The 18777-nt window shown below is 48.5% G+C and overlaps 1 pseudogene; it reads left to right on the top strand.

Moving 5' to 3' along the window:
• Positions 1-18777, top strand: part of LOC147083064 (uncharacterized) — a 113564-nt pseudogene that overhangs the window by 72093 nt on the left and 22694 nt on the right.

Here is an 18777-nt window from a genome sequence, read left to right as displayed (position 1 = left end):
CTTACTCCAATTATATCTTCTTTCTTCTTAGGCAGTCCCTCGGAACCGAGGATGACTTGCTTCCACATTAAAAATGAGTTCTCGGGTGTAAGGGTAAACCGGGAGAGCTTCTTCTCCCCGAGACGGACCCTCTGATATAAAGGGTCGACTGGATCCATGTTTATCTGTAATTTAAACAGAGGTCTGGTCGTCTTCCGAGCTCTTTCCCCTAGAGGAGAGGGTAGAATGGGGGTCTTTAGTGTTAAATGGTTTCACCTGGGTCCATTGCTTCCATCGCATACCCATCGGTTCCTGTAGACAAACACACGTATCACTTGTCATTAATACAGTACATGGCCCCATCCAACGGGCCCCATTCCCTTTCTTCCGATAACTTGCGTCATTACTTGTTGACCTATTCTGGGCAACTCGTCTGGTTTAAGTCCAGCATTCTGCCTTTCTAGATCTTTAATCTGTTGTTGGTTCCTCACTACTTCATTTAGTGCTTGTACCTCCTGATTTAGTTAGCATAGAAGATAGGAGCAGGAGTAGGCCATTCGGCCCTTCGAGCCTGCTCCGCCATTCAATGAGCTCATGGCTGATCATCCAAATTCAGTACCCTGTCCCTGCCTTCTCCCCATATCCCTTGATCCCTTTAGCCTTAAGAAATATATCCAACTCTTTCTTGAATATATTTAATGAACTGGCCTCCACCGCCCTCTGTGGCAGAGAATTCCACAGGTTCACCACTCTCTGGGTGAAGAAATTCCTCCTCATTTCAGTCCTAAATGGCATACCCCTTAGCCTTAGACTATGACCCCGGGGTCTGGACTCCCCGGCCATCAGAAACATCCTTCCTGCATCTAGTCTGTCCAGGCCTGACAGAATTTTATAGGTTTCGATGAGATCACCTCTCAATCTTCTAAACTCCAGTGAGTATAAGCCCAATCGACACAATGATACGCTTATCAATTACTCCATAAAAGGCGATGAATTAGGAAAGTAATGAAGAGGTTTTTATTTACTAAAGAACAGAGCATGCCTCTCGTGGCCAACTGGTTCCAAGAAGGAAGTGGGTTGCCGAAACACCCACCTTTATACCTGGTCATGTGGGCGGAGCCAGCTGAGGCATGCATTGGTACACAGCGCCAACCAGACGTAACAATATGCAATAACGATGACAGTAGGATACAATAACAGTGGTTTACCACATTCACCCCTTGTTTAAAATTTAGTCCGGCGGGGTGAAGTGTACTATAAGTTCGTGTAGGTAAGTCTATCAGGAGGCCTTGTATGACGTCCTGATCGTCGTGGTGGCGGCGGCGGTGGTGCAGTATCCAACGTCGAATCTGGTGTCTGGGTGGTCAACGAAGGGTCCTGGGGCTCCGGCATGCCGTCTACAGGGGTTGGGTTGGGAGAAGTGGTGGGGGATAACGGTGGTAATTCAGGGGCACCCGAGCGTGCGAGGTCTCGTATGGAGACTGTGTCCTCCCGCCCGTCTGGGTACGCCACGTAGGCATACTGGGGGTTGGCGTGTAGGAGGTTCACCCTCTCGACCAGGGGGTCCGTTTTATGGGTCCTCACGTGCCTCCGCAGTAGGACGGGCCCAGGAGAAGTCAGCCATGTCGGTAGCGAGGTTCCCGATGTGGACTTCCTGGGGAAAACGAACATTTGCTCATGAGGGGTGGCATTAGTGGCAGTACAAAGCAGTGACCGGATGGAGTGGAGCGCCGCAGGGAGGACCTCCTGCCAGCGAGAGGTCGGAAGGCCCTTAGATTTTAAGGCTAAGAGGACGGCCTTCCAAACCGTCGCATTCTCTCTTTCCACCTGGCCGTTCCCCCGGGGGTTGTAGCTGGTGGTCCTGCTCGTAGCAATACCTCTCGCGAGCAGGTACTGACGAAGTTCGTCGCTCATGAAAGATGAGCCCCTGTCGCTATGTATATAGCTAGGGAACCCGAACAGGGCGAAGAGGTCATTCAGACATTTGATGACCGTGGTACTGGTCATGTCTGGGCAAGGGATGGCGAACGGGAAACGGGAGTACTCATCAATTATGTTGAGGAAGTACATGTTGCGGTCAGAGGAGGGGAGGGGCCCTTTAAAATCGACGCTCAGGCGCTCGAAGGGGCGAGTGGCCTTGATCAGGCTTGCTCTGTCTGGCCTATAAAAATGCGGTTTGCACTCGGCACAGATTTGGCAGTTCCTGGTCATGGTCCTGACCTCCTCGATGGAGTAGGGCAGGTTACGGGATTTGATGAAATGGAAGAACCTGGTGACCCCCGGGTGGCAGAGGTCATTGTGGAGGGACTGCAGTCTATCGACCTGCGCGTTGGCGCATGTACCACATGATAGGGCATCTGGGGGCTCATTGAGTTTCCCGGGCCGGTACAAGATATCGTAATTGTAGGTGGAGAGTTCGATTCTCCACCTCAAGATTTTGTCATTCTTGATTTTGCCCCTCTGCTTATTATTAAACATAAAAGCAACTGAACGCTGGCCAGTGAGAAGGGTAAACCGTTTTCCGGCCAGGTAATGCCTCCAGTGACACACCGCTTCCACAATAGCCTGGGCCTCCTTTTCGACAGAGGAGTGTCGAGTCTCGGGGCCCTGGAGGGTCCTTGAGAAAAAGGCCACGGGTCTCCCCGCCTGGTTAAGGGTCGCAGCTAGGGCGAAGTCGGATGCATCGCTCTCCACTTGGAAGGGGATGGACTCATCCACTGCGTGCATTGTGGCCTTCGCAATATCGCTCTTGATAAGAGTGAAGGCTGCACACGCCTCTGGTGTCAGGGGGAAGGAGGTGGATTTGATGAGGGGTCTGGCTTTGTCCGCATAGTAGGGCACCCACTGGGCATAGTAAGAGAAAAACCCCAGGCATCTCTTCAGTGCTTTTTGGCAGTGGGGGAGGGGGAGCTCCATAAGGGGGCGCATTCTGTCGGGGTCGGGCCCGATGACTCCGTTCTCCACTACGCAGCCGAGAATGGCAAGGCGCTTGGTGCGAAACATACATTTCTCCTTATTGTACGTTAGGTTCAGCCGTTGGGCCGTACGGAGGAATTTTTCTAGATTAACGTCATGGTCCTGCTGGTCGTGGCCACAGATGGTGACGTTGTCCAGATAGGGAAAGGTGGCCTGCAGCGCGTTCTGGTCAACCATCCGGTCCATCTCCCTTTGGAAGACCGAAACCCCGTTGGTGACGCCAAAGGGAACCCTAACGAAGTGGTAGAGGCGGCCGTTCGCCTCGAAGGCAGTATACTGGCGGTCCTCATGGCGGATGGGGAGTTGGTGGTATGCTGACTTAAGGTCAATGGTGGAGAATACTTTGTATTGTGCAATCTGATTGACCATATCAGATATGCGAGGAAGGGGGTATGCGTCCAGCTGAGTGTACCGGTTTATGGTTTGGCTGTAGTCAATGACCAGGCGGCGTTTATCGGTGGTTTTAACGACTACAACCTGGGCTCGCCAGGGGCTGGTGCTCCCTTCGATAATGCCCTCCTTCAAGAGCCGCTCCACCTCAGAGCTAATAAAAGCTCTGTCCCCGGCGCTGTACCGCCTGCTCTTGGTAGCGATGGGTTTACAGTCGTGGGTGAGGTTAGCGAACAAGGGAGGGGGGGGGACTTTGAGTGTGGAAAGGCTGCAAGTGGTTTGCGGCGGGTGATTTAAAAGGTGTTGGTTGCAGACTGTGAGTGGGGGGAGGGGTCCACCGTATGCTAATGTGACACTTTTAAGGTGGCACTGAAAATCCAACCCTAGCAGCACGGCAGCGCAAAGACGGGGCAGGACTAGAAGTTTAAAATTTTTATATTCTGTGCCCCCAACCGAAAGGGTCACCACACAGTAGCCGCCGACATCCATTGAATGGGACTTAGACGCCATAGAAATCCGATGGCGCATTGGCAGGACCGTGAGGGAGTGGCTACGTACCGTGTCGGGGTGAATAAAACTCTCTGTGCTCCCGCTGTCAAATAGGCAAGTGGTGGCGCGGCCGTTTACCGTGATGTCCATCATGGAGCTGGACAGATGATGAGGGAGGGCTTGATCCAGCGTAACGGAGGCCAGTGTATGGCTTAGTGAGTCGAAATGGTCGTCCGACGAGACGGTGGTCGAGTCCGGAGACAAAGTGGCGGTTGAGTGCGGCGGACAAAATGGCGGCGGCCATGCGGCCGGAGGTGCACAAAATGGCGGATAAGATGGCTGCTCCCACGGTTCACACGCGGCGCTGCTGGCGTTCGCGGGTTTCCCCCTGCAGGCATTGGCGTAATGGCCTTTCTTCCCGCAGCCCGAGCAGGTAGCGGTCTTAGCCGGGCAGTGCGCTCTAGGGTGTTTTAACTGGCCACAGAAATAGCGTTTTTGGGCCTGGTTACGGGGCATCGCTGCAGTTGGTACCGGGGGCGGCGGTCCCAGTTGATTTCGGGACATCGCTGCAGCAGTTGGTACCGGGGGCGGCGGTCCCATGTCCCAAGGTCGCGATGGCCATGGCGCGGCGCCGTTACGTGAGTATGCTTCGAGGTTTTGGTGGGCCGCATCTAACGAGAGCGCAAGGGCTACGGCCGTCTTCAGGTCGAGCTCCTTGTTTTCGAGCAGTCTCTGCCGGGAGTAGTCAGACTGGAGGCCCCTAACAAAGGCATCACAAGTAAGTCCCTCCGCGTGCCCCACAGCCGTTACCTCCTTACAGTCGCAGTCCCTGCAGAGTGTCTGTAACGCATGTAAAAATGCCTCTACCGATTCCCCCGGTTGCTGCCTGCGGGATCCCAAGAGGTGTCTGGCGTAAATCGTGTTCACTGGGCGCGTGTATTGCCCTTTTAGTAGTTCGAGGGCCGCCGTGTACGTAGTAGCGTCCCGGATGAGTGTATATACTTGAGGGCTCACCTGGGCGGTCAAAACTTTTAGTTTGTTCTCCTCCGATGTCACAGCGGAGGCATCTAGGAAGGATTCAAAGCAGCTCAGCCAGTGTTCGAAATTGGTCGATGAACCCGCTGCTTGAGGGTCGAGGTCCAGGCATGCTGGTCTGAGGGCTCGCAGCAACGCCTGCTGTTGTTGCTGTTCAGGTGTCGCCATTTTACTTTTAGTTAATAAAATTGATATGCTTATCAATTACTCCATAAAAGGCGATGAATTAGGAAGGTAATGAAAAGGCTTTTATTAACTAAAGAACAGAGCATGCCTCTCATGGACGACTGGTTCCAAGAAGGAAGTGGGTTGCCGAAACACCCACCTTTATACCTGGTCATGTGGGCGGAGCCAGCCGAGGCATGCATTGGTACACAGCGCCAACCGGAGGTAACAATATGCAATAACAGTGGTTTACCACACTCTGTATCTAACCCGTGTTGTACCTGCCCTGGGAGTGTTTGATGGGACAGTGTAGAGTGAGCTTTACTCTGTATCTAACCCGTGCTCTACCTGCCCTCATGAGCAAATTTGGCTAGGGTAAATAAAATCAGAGAGTTAAATGCGTGGCTCAAAGACTGGTGTGGGAGAAATGGGTTTTGCTTCTTGGGACACTGGCAGCAGTACTGGGACAGGAGAGAGCTGTTCCGTTGGGACAGAGTTCACTTGGCCAGTGCTGGGACTAGAATCCTGGCGAATCGAATAACTAGGGCTGTAGAGAGGGCTTTAAACTAGTTAGTGGGGGGGAGGTTTCAAGAGAGCGAAAAATAAAAATGTCAGCGGAGAAGGCAATAGAGCAAGGTAGCAGTGGAGGAATTAAAAACCAGAGCGTGTCAGAAAGGGACAGAATATATAAAGATAAAGGTAAAGTTGTAAAGGGGGTAAAAGCAGGAATAAATTGTCACAAAACATATTTTAAAGTTCTTTATCTGAATGCACGCAGCATTCGTAACAAAATAGACGCGTTGACGGTACAAATAACTACACATGGGTATGATCTGGTGGCCATTACGGAGACATGGCTGCAGGGTGACCATGACTGGGAACTAAACATCCAGGGGTATTTGACTATTAGGAAGGACAGCCAGGAAGGAAAAGGAGGTGGGGTGGCTGTGTTAATAAAGGATGGAATCACTGCAATAGTGAGAAATGATATTGGGTCAAAGGATCAGGATAGTGAAACGGTTTGGGTGGAAATAAGGAATAATAAGGGGAAAAAGTCATGAGTGGGCGTAGTCTATAGGCCTCCTAACAGTTGCAACTCTATTGGTTGGAGTATAAATCAGGAAATAGTTGGGGCTTGTAATAAGGGAACAGCTATAATCATGGGAGATTTTAACTTTCATATTGACTGGACAAATCAAATTGGGCAGAGCAGCCTTGAGGAAGAGTTCATAGAGTGCATTAGGGACGGGTTCCTTGAGCAGTATGTTACTGAACCAACCAGGCTCTCTTGAAACCTCCCCGCCACTAATTAGTTTAAAGCCCTCTCTACAGCCCTAGTTATTTGATTCACCAGGATTCTAGTCCCAGCACTGGCCAAGTGAACTCCGTCCCAACGGAACAGCTCTCTCCTGTCCCAATACTGGTGCCAGTGTCCCAAGAAGCAAAACCCATTTCTCCGACACCAGTCTTTGAGCCACGCATTTAACTCTCTGATTTTATTTATCCTAGCCAAATTTGCTCATGAGGGCAGGTAGAGCACGGGTTAGATACAGAGTAAAGTTCCCTCTACACTGTCCCAGGCAATCTTAGATCTGGTCCTGTGTAATGAGACAGGATTAATAAAAAATGTCCTAGTAAAGGATCCCCTTGGAATGAGTGACCATAACATGGTTGAATTCCAAATTCAGTTGGAGGGTGGGAGAGTTGGATCTCAAACCAGCGTACTAAGCTTAAATAAAGGAGACTATGAAGGTATGAGAGCAGAGTTGACTAAAGTGGACTGGGAAAATAGATTAAGGTGCAAGACGGTAAATGAGCAGTGGTGTACATTCAAGGAGATATTTCACAACTTTCAAGAAAAATATATTCCACTGAGGAAAAAGGGGCGTAAAAGAAAAGACAGCCATCCGTGGCTAATAAAGTAATAAAGGATAGTATCCGACTGAAAACAAGGGCATATAAAGTAGCCAAATCTAGTGGGAGGATAGAAGATTGGGAAGTATTTAAAAGCCAGCAAAGAATAACTAAAACATTAATTAAGAAAGGGAAGATAGATTATGAAAGTAAACTAGCAAAAAATATAAAAACAGATAGCAAGAGTTTCTACAGTTATATAAAAAGAAAAAGGGTGGCTAAAGTGAATGTTGGTCCCCGAGAGGACGAGACTGGGAAGTTAGTAGTGGGGAACATGGAGATGGCAAAAACGCTGAACAAATATTTTGTATCAGTCTTTACAGTAGACGACACTAAAAATATCCCAACACTGGAGAAACAGGGGGCTATGGGGGGGGGGGGAGGAGCTAAACACGATTAAAATCACTAAGGAGATGGTACTCGGTAAGATAATGGGACTTAAGGCGGATAAATCCCCTGGACCTGATGGCTTACATCCTAGGGTCTTGAGACAGGTAGCGGTGGGGATTGCGGATGCATTGGTGGTAATTTTCCAAAACTCCCTAGATTCAGGCAAGGTCCCAGCAGATTGGAAAACTGCTAATGTAATGCCCTTATTTAAAAAGGGAGGTAGACAAAAGGTTGGAAACTATTGACCAGTTAGCCTAACATCTGTGGTTGGTAAAATGTTGGAGTCCATTATTAAGGAAGCAGTAACAGGACATTTGGATAAGCATAATTTAATCGGACAGAGTCAGCATGGTTTTATAAAGGGGAAGTCATGTTTGACAAATTTGCTCGAATTCTTTGAGGATGTAACAAACAGGGTGGATAAAGGGGAACCAGTGGATGTGGTGTATTTGGACTTTCAAAAGGCATTTGACAAGGTGCCACACAAAAGATTACTGCACAAGATAAAAAATCACGGGATTGGGGGTAATATACTGGCATGGGTGGAAGATTGGCCATCTAACAGAAAACAGAGAGTTGGAATAAATGGTTCATTCTCGGGTTGGCAATCAGTAACTAGTGGTGTTCCGCAGGGGTCAGTGCTGGGACCCCAACTCTTTACAATCTATATTAACGATTTGGAGGAGGGGACCGAGTGCAACATATCCAAGTTTGCCGATGATACAAAGATGGGAGGGAAAGCAGTGAGTGAGGAGGACAGAAAAAACCTGCAAAAGGACATAGACAGGCTAAGTGAGTGGGCAGAAATTTGGCAGATGGAATATAATGTTGGAAAGTGGGAGGTTATGCACTTTGGCAGAAAAAATCAAAGAGCAAGTTATTATCTAAATGGAGAGAAACTGCAAAGTGCTACAGTACAAAGGGATCTGGGGGTCCTGGTGCATGAAACACAGAAGGTTAGTATGCAGGTACAGCAGGTGATCAGGAAGGCCAATGGAATCTTGGCTTTTATTGCAAGGGGGATGGAGTATAAAAGCAGGGAAGTCTTGCTTCAGTTATACAGGGTACTGGTGAGGCCACACCTGGAATATTGCGTACAGTTTTGGTTTACATATTTAAGAAAAGATATACTTGCTCTCGAGGCAGTTCAGAGAAGGTTCACTCGGTTGATTCCGGAGATGAGGGGGTTGACTTATGAGGAAAGGTTGAGTAGGTTGGGCCTCTACTCATTGGAATTCAGAAGAATGAGAGGCGATATTATCAAAACATATAAGATTGTGAGGGGGCTTGATCGGGTGGATGCGGGGATGATGTTTCCACTGATGGGTGAGACTAGAACTAGGGGGCATAATCTTAGAATAAGGGGCTGCCATTTCAAAACTGAGATGAGGAGAAACTTCTTCACTCAGAGGGTGGTAAATCTATGGAATTTGCTACCTCAGATGGCTGTGGAAACTGCGACATTAAATAAATTTTAAACGGAGATAGACAGTTTCCTAACTGATAAGGGAATTAGGGGTTACGGGGAGCGGGCAGGGAAGTGGACGTGAGTTTAGGTTCAGATCAGCCATGATCCTATTGAATGGTGGAGCAGGCCCGAGGGGCCGTATGGTCTACTTCTGCTCCTACTTCTTATGTTCTTTTTCTCTTCACATATCTATAAAAGCTTTTACAGTCAGTTTTTATGTTCCCTGCAAACTTACTCTCATATTCTATTTTCCCTGCAAACTTACTCTCATATTCTATTTTCCCCTTCTTAATTAATCCCTTTGTCCTCCTTTGTTGAATCCTAAACTGCTCCCAATCCTCAGGTTTACTGCTTTTTCTGGCCAATTTATATGTCCTCTCCTTGGATCTTATGCTATCCCTAATTTCCCTTGTTAGCCACGGTTGAGTCACCTCTTTTGTTTTATTTTTATGCCAAACTGGGATGAACAAATTCTGTAGTTCATCCATGCGGTCTTTGAATGTTTGCCATTGCCTGTCCATCGTCAACCCTTTGAGTGACATTCCCCAATCAATCCTACCCAACTTGCTCCTCAGACCATCGTAGTTTCCTTTATTTAAATTTAGGACCCTAATCTCTGAGTCAACAACTTCATTCTCCATCTTAATGAAACATAGAAACATAGAAGATAGGAGCAGGAGCAGGCCATTCGGCCCTTCGAGCCTGCTCCGCCATTCAACGAGATCATGGCTGATCATCCAAACCCTACCACCCGGTCCCTACACCGACAGCCATCCCACCCAAGCCCTATCCCCGTAACCCCACGTATTTAATCCCCCCTAACACTAAGGGCCAATTTTTATCATAGCCAATCAACCTAACCCGCACATCTTTGGACTGTGGGAGGAAACAGGAGCACCCGGAGAAAACCCACGCAAACACGGGGAGAATGTGCAAACTCCACACAGGCAGTCACCCGAGGCCGGATTTGAACCCGGGTCCCTGGCGCTGTGAGGCAACAGTGCTAATTCGATCATATTATGATCACTCCAACCCAAGGGGCCTCATGCAACAAGATTGCTAATTAATCCTTTCTCGTTACATAATACCCAGTCTAAGATGGCCTGATCTCTGGTTGGTTCCTCGACATATTGGTCCAGGAAACCATCCCGTAAACACTCAAGGAATTCCTCCTCCACAGTAGAGGACATGAGATGGGGGGAGGGAGTCCCTTTAAATGTGGAGGAGGTGGGTGTCCCTTTAAATGTGGCGGGGTGGATGTCCCTTTAAATGTGGAGGCGGTGGGTGTCCCTTTAAATGTGGAGGGGGTGTGTGTCCCTTTAAATGTGCAGGGTGTGGGTGTGGAGTTTGCACATTCTCCCTGTGCGTGGGTTTCCTCCGGGTGCTCCGGTTTCCTCCCACAGTCCAAAGATGTGTGGGTTCGGTTGATTTGGCTATGATAAATTGACCCTTAGTGTTAGGGGATTAAATACGTGGGGTTACGGGGATAGGGTGGGATATGTGTCGGTGCAGGCTCGATGGGCCGAAATGGCCTCTATCTGCACTGTGGGGATTCTGTGTGTGGATGGGTGTCCCTTTAAATGTGGAGAGGCGGGGCCGCGCATGCTCATTTGGCCCCAACACAAAACGAGGCTGCCAGTGCGCCTGCGCGGGGCCTCTGAGGAGAAGACGGAAGTTGGCCCGGGGAAGAGGCGGAATCAGCGGCCGGGGTAAAGTAAAGTGCTGGGGAATCGATTTAAATCGAGGTGAAGGGGGAGCGGAGAGCGAGATTATAAAGAAAAATACCAGAAAAAGCAAACCTGAGAGTCGGGCGGGCGGGACCTCCGCGGACGCCGAACGGAGCGGTTTCATCCGCGCGGGGTGGCGGAGTGAGCCGGAACAATGTGATTCTGACTGACGGGAGCGCTGACCAATAGGAAGAGGGCTGAGCTGGGAGGACTGAACTGGGCGGCCTGGTCCTCCAACTAATGGCGGCGCGGTAAGGGGGCGGGACCTTCCTCCCAGGCGCTGAGGCTGTGGCCCGATTGTGACGTCATCACAGGAAGAGGCCATTCCGAGAAGAGGCTGCGGCCACTCAATCCGCTCCGCTCGGTGCCGGGAGGGCGCTGGGACGGTGCGGTTTGTATTTTCTTTTTATTTATCTCCCCGCCCGCGCTTCTCTCCGCTATATAAAAAAAAACCTTCATAAAATTCACTTTCCGCCGGTGATCCGGACTCTCGCGGTTGCCCGGGCCGACCCAGAATCCGAGGCCCTGCGCAGGCGCGGTAGCGGCTCAACTTCGGGAGCTGGGACCGGCGGCGCATGTGGAGTAGGGGGAGGGGGCGGGGCCTGTTCAGAGGGGGAGGATGATTGACAGGGGCCCAGGGTGTGTGCTGAGCATGCGCGGTGCGGGCCGGGCGCCTGTGGAGCAGGGGAGGGCGGGGCCATGGGGCGCATGCGCGGGGTCAGCTGCAGCTTTAGAGTCACAAAGGGACCGAGTGTCTTCACATCTCTCCCCTCCTCTTCTAATTTCCTGCAAAACCAGTTTATAAAAGTCATCACTGAAAGTACATAGAAGATAGGACCCGGGCCCAGGGCCTGATTGACGGGAGCTTCCGACCAATAGGGAGTGAGCGGGGCGGGGCTGGAGGAGCGAGCCAGCGGCGGGTCCTCCAACCAATCAGGGAGCCCGAGGGGCGGGACTTGCGCCAGCTGATTGTGACAGAGGAGACTGACGGGAGATTTAATTTAAATTGATTTAATTTCCCGCCTGCTCCAACCGCCCACCCTGCAACGTCACGACGTCGCCGGCGTGCACTGACTGACACTGAGCTCTCCACCAATGAGCGAGGGGAGGCGGAGCCTGGAGGACCGACCGAGGTGCTTTGGTCCTCCAACCAATCGCGGCGAAGGGGGAGGCGGGACCTGGGATCGGCCCGCCGCCATTTTGTAAAGCGGCCTGGTCAGAATCTGTGATCCTGGGAAAGTTTGTTTTTAATGTTCCTTTCACATTTTACAGCTCAAACTAATTTTATTTTACAGAAGATATTTGTTTTAAACATAGAAACATTGAAGATAGGAGCAGGAGTAGGCCATTCGGCCCCTCGAGCCTGCTCCGCCATTCAATGCGATCATGGCTGATCATAAAAAAAGCAGTTTGTTTTTAAATTGATGAAACAGAAACAAGAAACCCTGTGGAGCAAATGTGAGTAAAAATACTTTTTCTCCCTTAATTAATTTTTTAAATATTAATTTTCTGGGTTTTTAATTATTCATTTCACTTTATTAAGAGAAATATGGGAGTGGTGGGGGTTCTCTTAAAGGGACAGGCGCTCTCTTTTTCTGAGGTTTTCATTAAAGGGACCGCGTCCCCATGGATGACCGATTTTAAAGGGACAGCGTCTCCCTTTTTATATAATGTATATATGTAAGAGACTGACATTTAAAGTAGGGCTAATCCCCTGCTCCCCTGAGTGCTTAGCGAGAAATCAGGTGCTGTTTGCTCTCGCCCCCTCCCAATTTTCTGCCAAGGGACAGAAAGCAGAGAGTAGTGGTGAACGGTTTCTTTTCAGACTGGAGGGAGGTAAACAGTGATGTTCCCCAGGCGTCGGTATTAGGACCAATGTCCCCTCTAATTTCTTTTGAGGTGCGTGGCCCCTTTAACGGGCTGCACGGCCCATTCAAATTTCCGCGCATGCGCGTTTATTCCATTTATACGGCGGTGAGCCGGCTGCGCGGGACCTCCAGACCGCTGCGTGGCCGCGCAACTTAACGTGAACATTGATTCGGACCACTGCTTTTTTTTGATATATATTAATGACCTGGACTTGGGGATCCAGGGCAAAATTTCAAAATTTACAGATGACACGATACTCGGAAATGTAGCAAACAATGAGGATAGTAACAGAATTCAGGAGGATGTAGCCAGACTGGTGAAATGGGCAGAAACGTGGCAGATTAAATTTAATGTAGAGAAGTGTGAAGTGATTCATTTTGGTAGGAAGAATGAGGAGAGGCAATATAAACTAAATGGTCCAGTTTTAAAGAGGGTGCAGGAACAGAGAGGACTCGGGGTGTATGTACACAAATCTTAGAAGGTGGCAGGACAAGTTGAGAAGGCTGTTAAAAAAGCATACAGGATCCTTGACTTTATTAATAGAGGAATAGAGTACAAAAGCAAGCAGGTTATGCTAAGCCTTTATAAAACACTGGCTAGGCTTCCGCTGGGCACCACACTTTAGGAAGGATGTCAAGGCCTTAGAGAGGGTGCAGAAGAAATTGACGAGAATGGGACCAGGGATGAGGGACTTGAGTTACGTGGAGAGACGGGAGAAGCTGGGGTTGTTCTCCTTAAGCAAAGAAGATGAAGAGGAGATTTGATAGAGTTGTTCAAAATCAGGATGGATTTTGAGAGAGTAAATAAGGAGAAACCGTTTCCAATGGCTGAAGGGACAGAAACCAGATTTAAGGTGATTGGCAAAAGAACCAGAGGTGACATGGGGAAACAGATTTTTACACCAAGTTGTTGTGATCTGGAATGCGCTGCCTGAAAGGGCGGTGGAAGCAGATTCAATATTATAATTCAAAAGAGATTGAGATAAATACTTGAAGGGAAAACATTTACAGGGCTTTGGGGAAAGAGCAGGGGGAGTGGGATTAATTGGATCGCTCTTTCAAAGAGCCGGCACAGGCACGATGGGCCGAATGGCCTCCTTCAGTACTGTATCATTCTATGATGCTGTTCTACACAGACACACACACATACAGTCAGACAGACACACAGACACAGATACTCACTAAAATACAGTCAGACCCACACTCACATTTTTTCTGCATGAACTTTTATTATGAATTTCAAAGACTTTACGAAAAAGGTGGGAATGGTGGGCGGAGGGCTCTTAAAGGGACAGGGACTCTCCTCTTCAATGTGATTTTCATTAAAGGGACCGAGTCACTCCTTGCCTGTGGAGGAGCAATTTTAAAAGGACAGCGTCTCGAAATCAGATGCTGTCTGCGTGTGAACCACCTCCTCCCAATTTCCTGCCAAGCGATCCCTGCGGGCACCACTCCACTCTAGGAGTGGCTCCTAGAATCATACAGCACAGAAGGAGGCCATTCAGCCCATCGTGCCTGTGCCGGCTCTTTGAAAGAGCTCTCCAGTTAGTCCCACTCCCCCTGCTCTGTCCCCATAGCCCTGAAAATGTTTCCCCTTCAAGTATTTATCCAATTCCCCAGTGAACGTTATTATTGACTCTGCTTCCACCGCCCTTTCAGGCAGCGCATTCCAGATCACAACAACTCGCTGCGTCAATAAAATTCTCCTCACCTCGCCTCTGGTTCTTTTGTCAATGACCTTATATCTGTGTCCTCTGGTTACCGACCCTCCTGCCACTGGAAACAGTTTCTCCTTATAAGCTACAGCTAAAGAAAGCCCTGGTTATACCCCAGAGAGTCATAATGGCACAGAAGGAGGCCATTCGGCCCATCGAGTCTGTGCTAGCTCTCTGTAGAGCGATCCAGTTAGTCCCATTCCCCCGCTCTATCCCCGTAGCCCTGCAAGTTTATTTCCCTCAAGTGCCTATCCAGTCTCCCCTTGAAAACATTGAGTGTCTCCGCTTCCACCACTTCCGTCGGCAGCGAGTTGCAGGTCATCACCACTCGCTGCGTAAAAAAGTTTTTCCTCACATCCCCCCTGTATCTCTTGCCCAAAACATAAATCTGTGTCCCGTAGTCCTTGTACCATCAACTAGTGGGCACAGCCTTTCCCCGCCTAGCCTATCCAAACCCGTCATAATCTTGTACACCTCTGTCAAATCACCCCTCAACCTCCTTTGCTCTAATGAAAACAAATCCAGCTTCTCCAACCTGTCCTTGTAGCTAAGATCCCCCATCCCCAGAACCATTCTGGTAAATGTCCTCTGCACCCTCTCAAGGGCCTTCACATCCTTCCTAAAGTGTGGTGACCAGAACTAGATGCAATACTCCAGTTGTGGCCTAACCAGCGCTTTATAAAGGTTCAGCATAACTTCTCTACTTCTGTACTCAATACCTCTATTTATGAAGCCCAAGATCCCATATGCTTTGTTAACCACTCTCTCAATATGTCCCGCCACCTTCAGGGACCTACGCACAGTAACTCCCAGGAACTCCCTGGAGCAGTGTGTACAGTTCTGGGCACCGCACCTCAGAAAGGATATATTGGCCTTGGAAGGAGTGCAGCACAGATTGACCAGAATGTTACCCGGGCTCCAAGGGTTAGATTATGAGGGAGAGATTACATAAACTAGGCTTGTGTTCCCTGGAATCTAGAAGGTTAAGGAGTGATTGAGGATGTTAGGATTTTGAAAGGAATTGGTAGAGTAGATAGAGAGAAACTTTTTCCGCCGGTGGGGGAGTCGAGGACAAGGGGACATCACCTTAAAATCAGAGCCAGGCCATTCAGGAGAGAAGTTGGGAAACACTTCTTCACACAAAGGGTGGTAGAAGTGTGGAACCCTCTCCCACAGAAAGCAGTCGATGCCAGCTCAATTAATCATTTTAAATCCCAGAGCGATAGATTTTTGCTAGACAAGGGAGCAAAGGGATATGGAGCCAAGGCAGGTGGGTGGAGTTAAGACACAGATCGGCCATGATCTCATTGAATGGCGGAACAGGCTGGAGGGGCTGAATGGCCTCCTCCTGCTCCCATGCTCCTATTTACTCTATCAAAACCCTTCATGTTTTGAACACCTCTATTAAATCTCCGCTGCACCTTCTCTGCTCCAAGGAGAACAATCCCAGCTTCTCCAGTCTCTCCACGTAACTGAAATCCTCTGTGTATTTGTCAAGGGGCAGCAGGCTATAGCAAACAGCTTTCTTAAGAACATAAGAAATAGGAGCAGGAGCAGGCCATTCGGCCCTTCGAGCCTGCTCCGCCATTCAATAAGATCATGGCTGATCTTCTACCTCATCTCCACCTTCCCGCCCGATCCCCATATCCCTTGATTCCCCATGAGTCCAAAAATCTATCGATCTCAGCCTTGATTATACTCAATGACTGAGCCTCCACAGCCCTCTGGGGCAGAGAATTCCAAAGATTCACAACCCTCTGAGTGAAGACATTTCTCCTCATCTCAGTCCTAAATGGCCGACCCCTTATTCTGAGACTGTGACCGCTGGTTCTAGACTCCCCAGCCAGGGTAAACAGTCTCCCAGCATCTACCCTGTCAAGCCCTGTAAGAATTGTAGATGTTTCAATGACATCACCTCTCATTCTTCAAAATTCATGGGAATATAGGCCCAGTCTCCTCAATCTCCCCTCATAGGACAATCCCCCCATCCCAGGAATCAGTCTGGTGAACCTTCGTTGCACTCCCTCTAAGGCAAGTATATCCGTCCTTAGGTAAGGAGACCAAAACTGTACACAATACTCCAGGTGTGGTCTCACCAAGGCCCTATATAATTGCGGTCAGACTTTACTCTTATACTCCAATCCTTTTGTAATAAAGACTAACGTACCATTTGCTTTCCTAATTGCTTGCTGCACCAACGTGTTAAGTTGAGAAATGATAAAGGCAAGAAGTCACTTGTGGGAGTGGTGTACAGGCCCCCTGACAGTAACCACACGGTAGGATGGAGTATAAAGGAAGAAATAATGGGAGCTTGTCAGAAAGGTATGGCTATAATCATGGGGGATTTTAATCTACATATAGACTGGAAAAATCAGATGGGCAAAGGTAGCCTTGATGAGGAGTTCATAGAATCTTTTTGGGATAGTTTCTTAGAACAGCACATTCTGGAGCCAACCAGAGAGCAGGCTATACTAGACCTGGTATTGTGCAATGAGATAGGATTAATTAATGACCTCATAGTGAAGGCGCCCCTAGGTAGCAGCGATCACAATATGATTGAATTTTACATTCAGTTTGAGGGAGAGACGAGTGGGTCCAAGACTAGTATTTTAAACTTAAATAAGGGCAATTATGAGGGCATGAAAGCAGAGCGAGCTAAAGTGAACTGGCAAATTAGGTTAAGGGAGAGGTCAATAGAGTTGCAGTGGCAGACATTTAAGGGGATATTTCAGAATACACAGAATATATACATTCCAACGAGAAAGAAAAATTCCAAGGGGAGGACCCACCATCCGTGGTTAACTAAAAAAGTTAAAGATAGTATCAGACTTAAAGAAAAAGCATATAATTGTGCAAAGATGGCTGGCAGGTCAGAAGATTGGACAGAATATAAAAAACAGCAAAGAATGACTAAAAGATTAATAAGGAGAGAAAAATGAGAGTACCAGAGAAAGCTAGCTAGAAATATAAACACTGATAGTAAAAGTTTCTATAGATATTTAAAAAATAAAAGAGTTAACAAAGTGAGCGTTGGTCCTATAGAAAGTGAGTCTGGGGAATTAATAATGGAAAATAAGGAGATGGCAGTTGAATTGAACAGGTATTTTGCATCGGTCTTCACTATAGAGGATTCAAGTAACATCCCAGAAATAGCTGTAAATCAGGAAATGGAAGGGAGGGAGGAACTCCAGAAAATTGCAATCACCAGGGAAGTGGCCCTAGAAATAGTAGATGCATTGCTGGTCATCTTCCAAAATTCGATAGACTCTGGAACAGTTCCCATGGATTGGAGGGTAGCTAATTTTACCCCACTATTCAAAAACGGTGGTAGAGAGAAAATGGGGAATTACAGACCGGTAAGCCTGACATCGGTACTGGGGAAAATGCCAGAATCCATTATAAAAGATGTAACAGCAGAGCAGTTGGAAAACAGTGACAGGATTGGACAAAGTCGACATGGATTTACAAAAGGTAAATCGTGCTTGACTAATCTACTGGAATTTTTTGAGGATGTAGCTGGTAAAATAGATATGGGAGAACCAGTGGATGTGGTGTATTTGGACTTTCAGAAGGCTTTCGATAAGGTCCCACATAAGAGATTAGCGTGTAAAGTTAAGGCTCATGGGATTGGGGGCAAGGTATTGAATTGGATAGAGAACTGGTTGGCAGACAGAAAGCAAAGAGTTGGAATAAACGGGTCTTTTTCCGAGTGGCAGGCAGTGACTAGTGGGGTACCGCAGGGATCGGTCCTAGGACCCCAGCTGTTCACAATATATATTAATGATCTAGACGAGGGAACTAGATGTAATATCTCCAAGTTTGCAGACGACACAAAGCTGGGTGGGCGTGTGTGCTGTGAGGAGGATGCTGAGAAACTCCAGGATGATTTGGACAGGTTGGGTGATCGGGCAGAAGCATGGCAGATGCAATATAATGTGGATAAATGCGAGGTTATCCACTTTGGTGTCAAAAACAGGAAGGCAGATTATTATCTGAATGGCAATAGATTGGGAGAAGGGGAAGTGCAACGAGACCTGGGTGTCCTTGTGCACCAGTCGTTGAAGGTAAGCATGCAGGTGCAGCAGGCGGTTAAGAAGGCAAATGGTATGTTGGCCTTCGTAGCGAGAGGGTTTGAGTACAGGAACAAGGATGTCTTGCTGCAGTTGTACAGGGCCTTGGTGAGACCACACCTTGAGTATTGTGTGCAGTTTTGGTCGCCTTATCTGAGGAGGGATGTTCTTGCCATGGAAGGAGTGCAGCGAAGATTCACCAGACTGATATCTGGGGTGGCAGGAATGACGTGTGAGGAGAGATTGGGTCGATTGGGCTTGTACTCGCTGGAGTTTAGAAGAATGAGAGGGGAGCTCATTGAAACTTATAAAATTCTAACAGGACTAGACAGACTAAATGCAGGAAGGATGTTCCCGATGGTCAGGGTGTCCAGGACCAGGGGTCACAGTCTAAGGATAAGGGGTAAGCCATTTAGGACAGAGATGAGGAGGAATTTCTTCACCCAGAGAGTGGTGAACCTGTGGAATTCTCTGCCACAGAAGGCAGTGGAGGCCAGTTTATTAAATATATTCAAGAAGGAGTTCGATATATTTCTTAAGGCTAAAGGGATCAAGGGATATGGGGAGAAGGCAGGGACAGGGTACTGAATT

Source organism: Somniosus microcephalus, unplaced genomic scaffold (assembly GCF_052327205.1).
Source record: "Somniosus microcephalus isolate GS21.2 unplaced genomic scaffold, FLI_Smic_1.0 scaffold106, whole genome shotgun sequence".
NCBI lineage: Eukaryota > Metazoa > Chordata > Chondrichthyes > Squaliformes > Somniosidae > Somniosus > Somniosus microcephalus.
The sequence above is the reverse complement of the archived record's forward strand: the minus strand, read 5'-3'. Positions and strand labels throughout refer to the sequence as shown.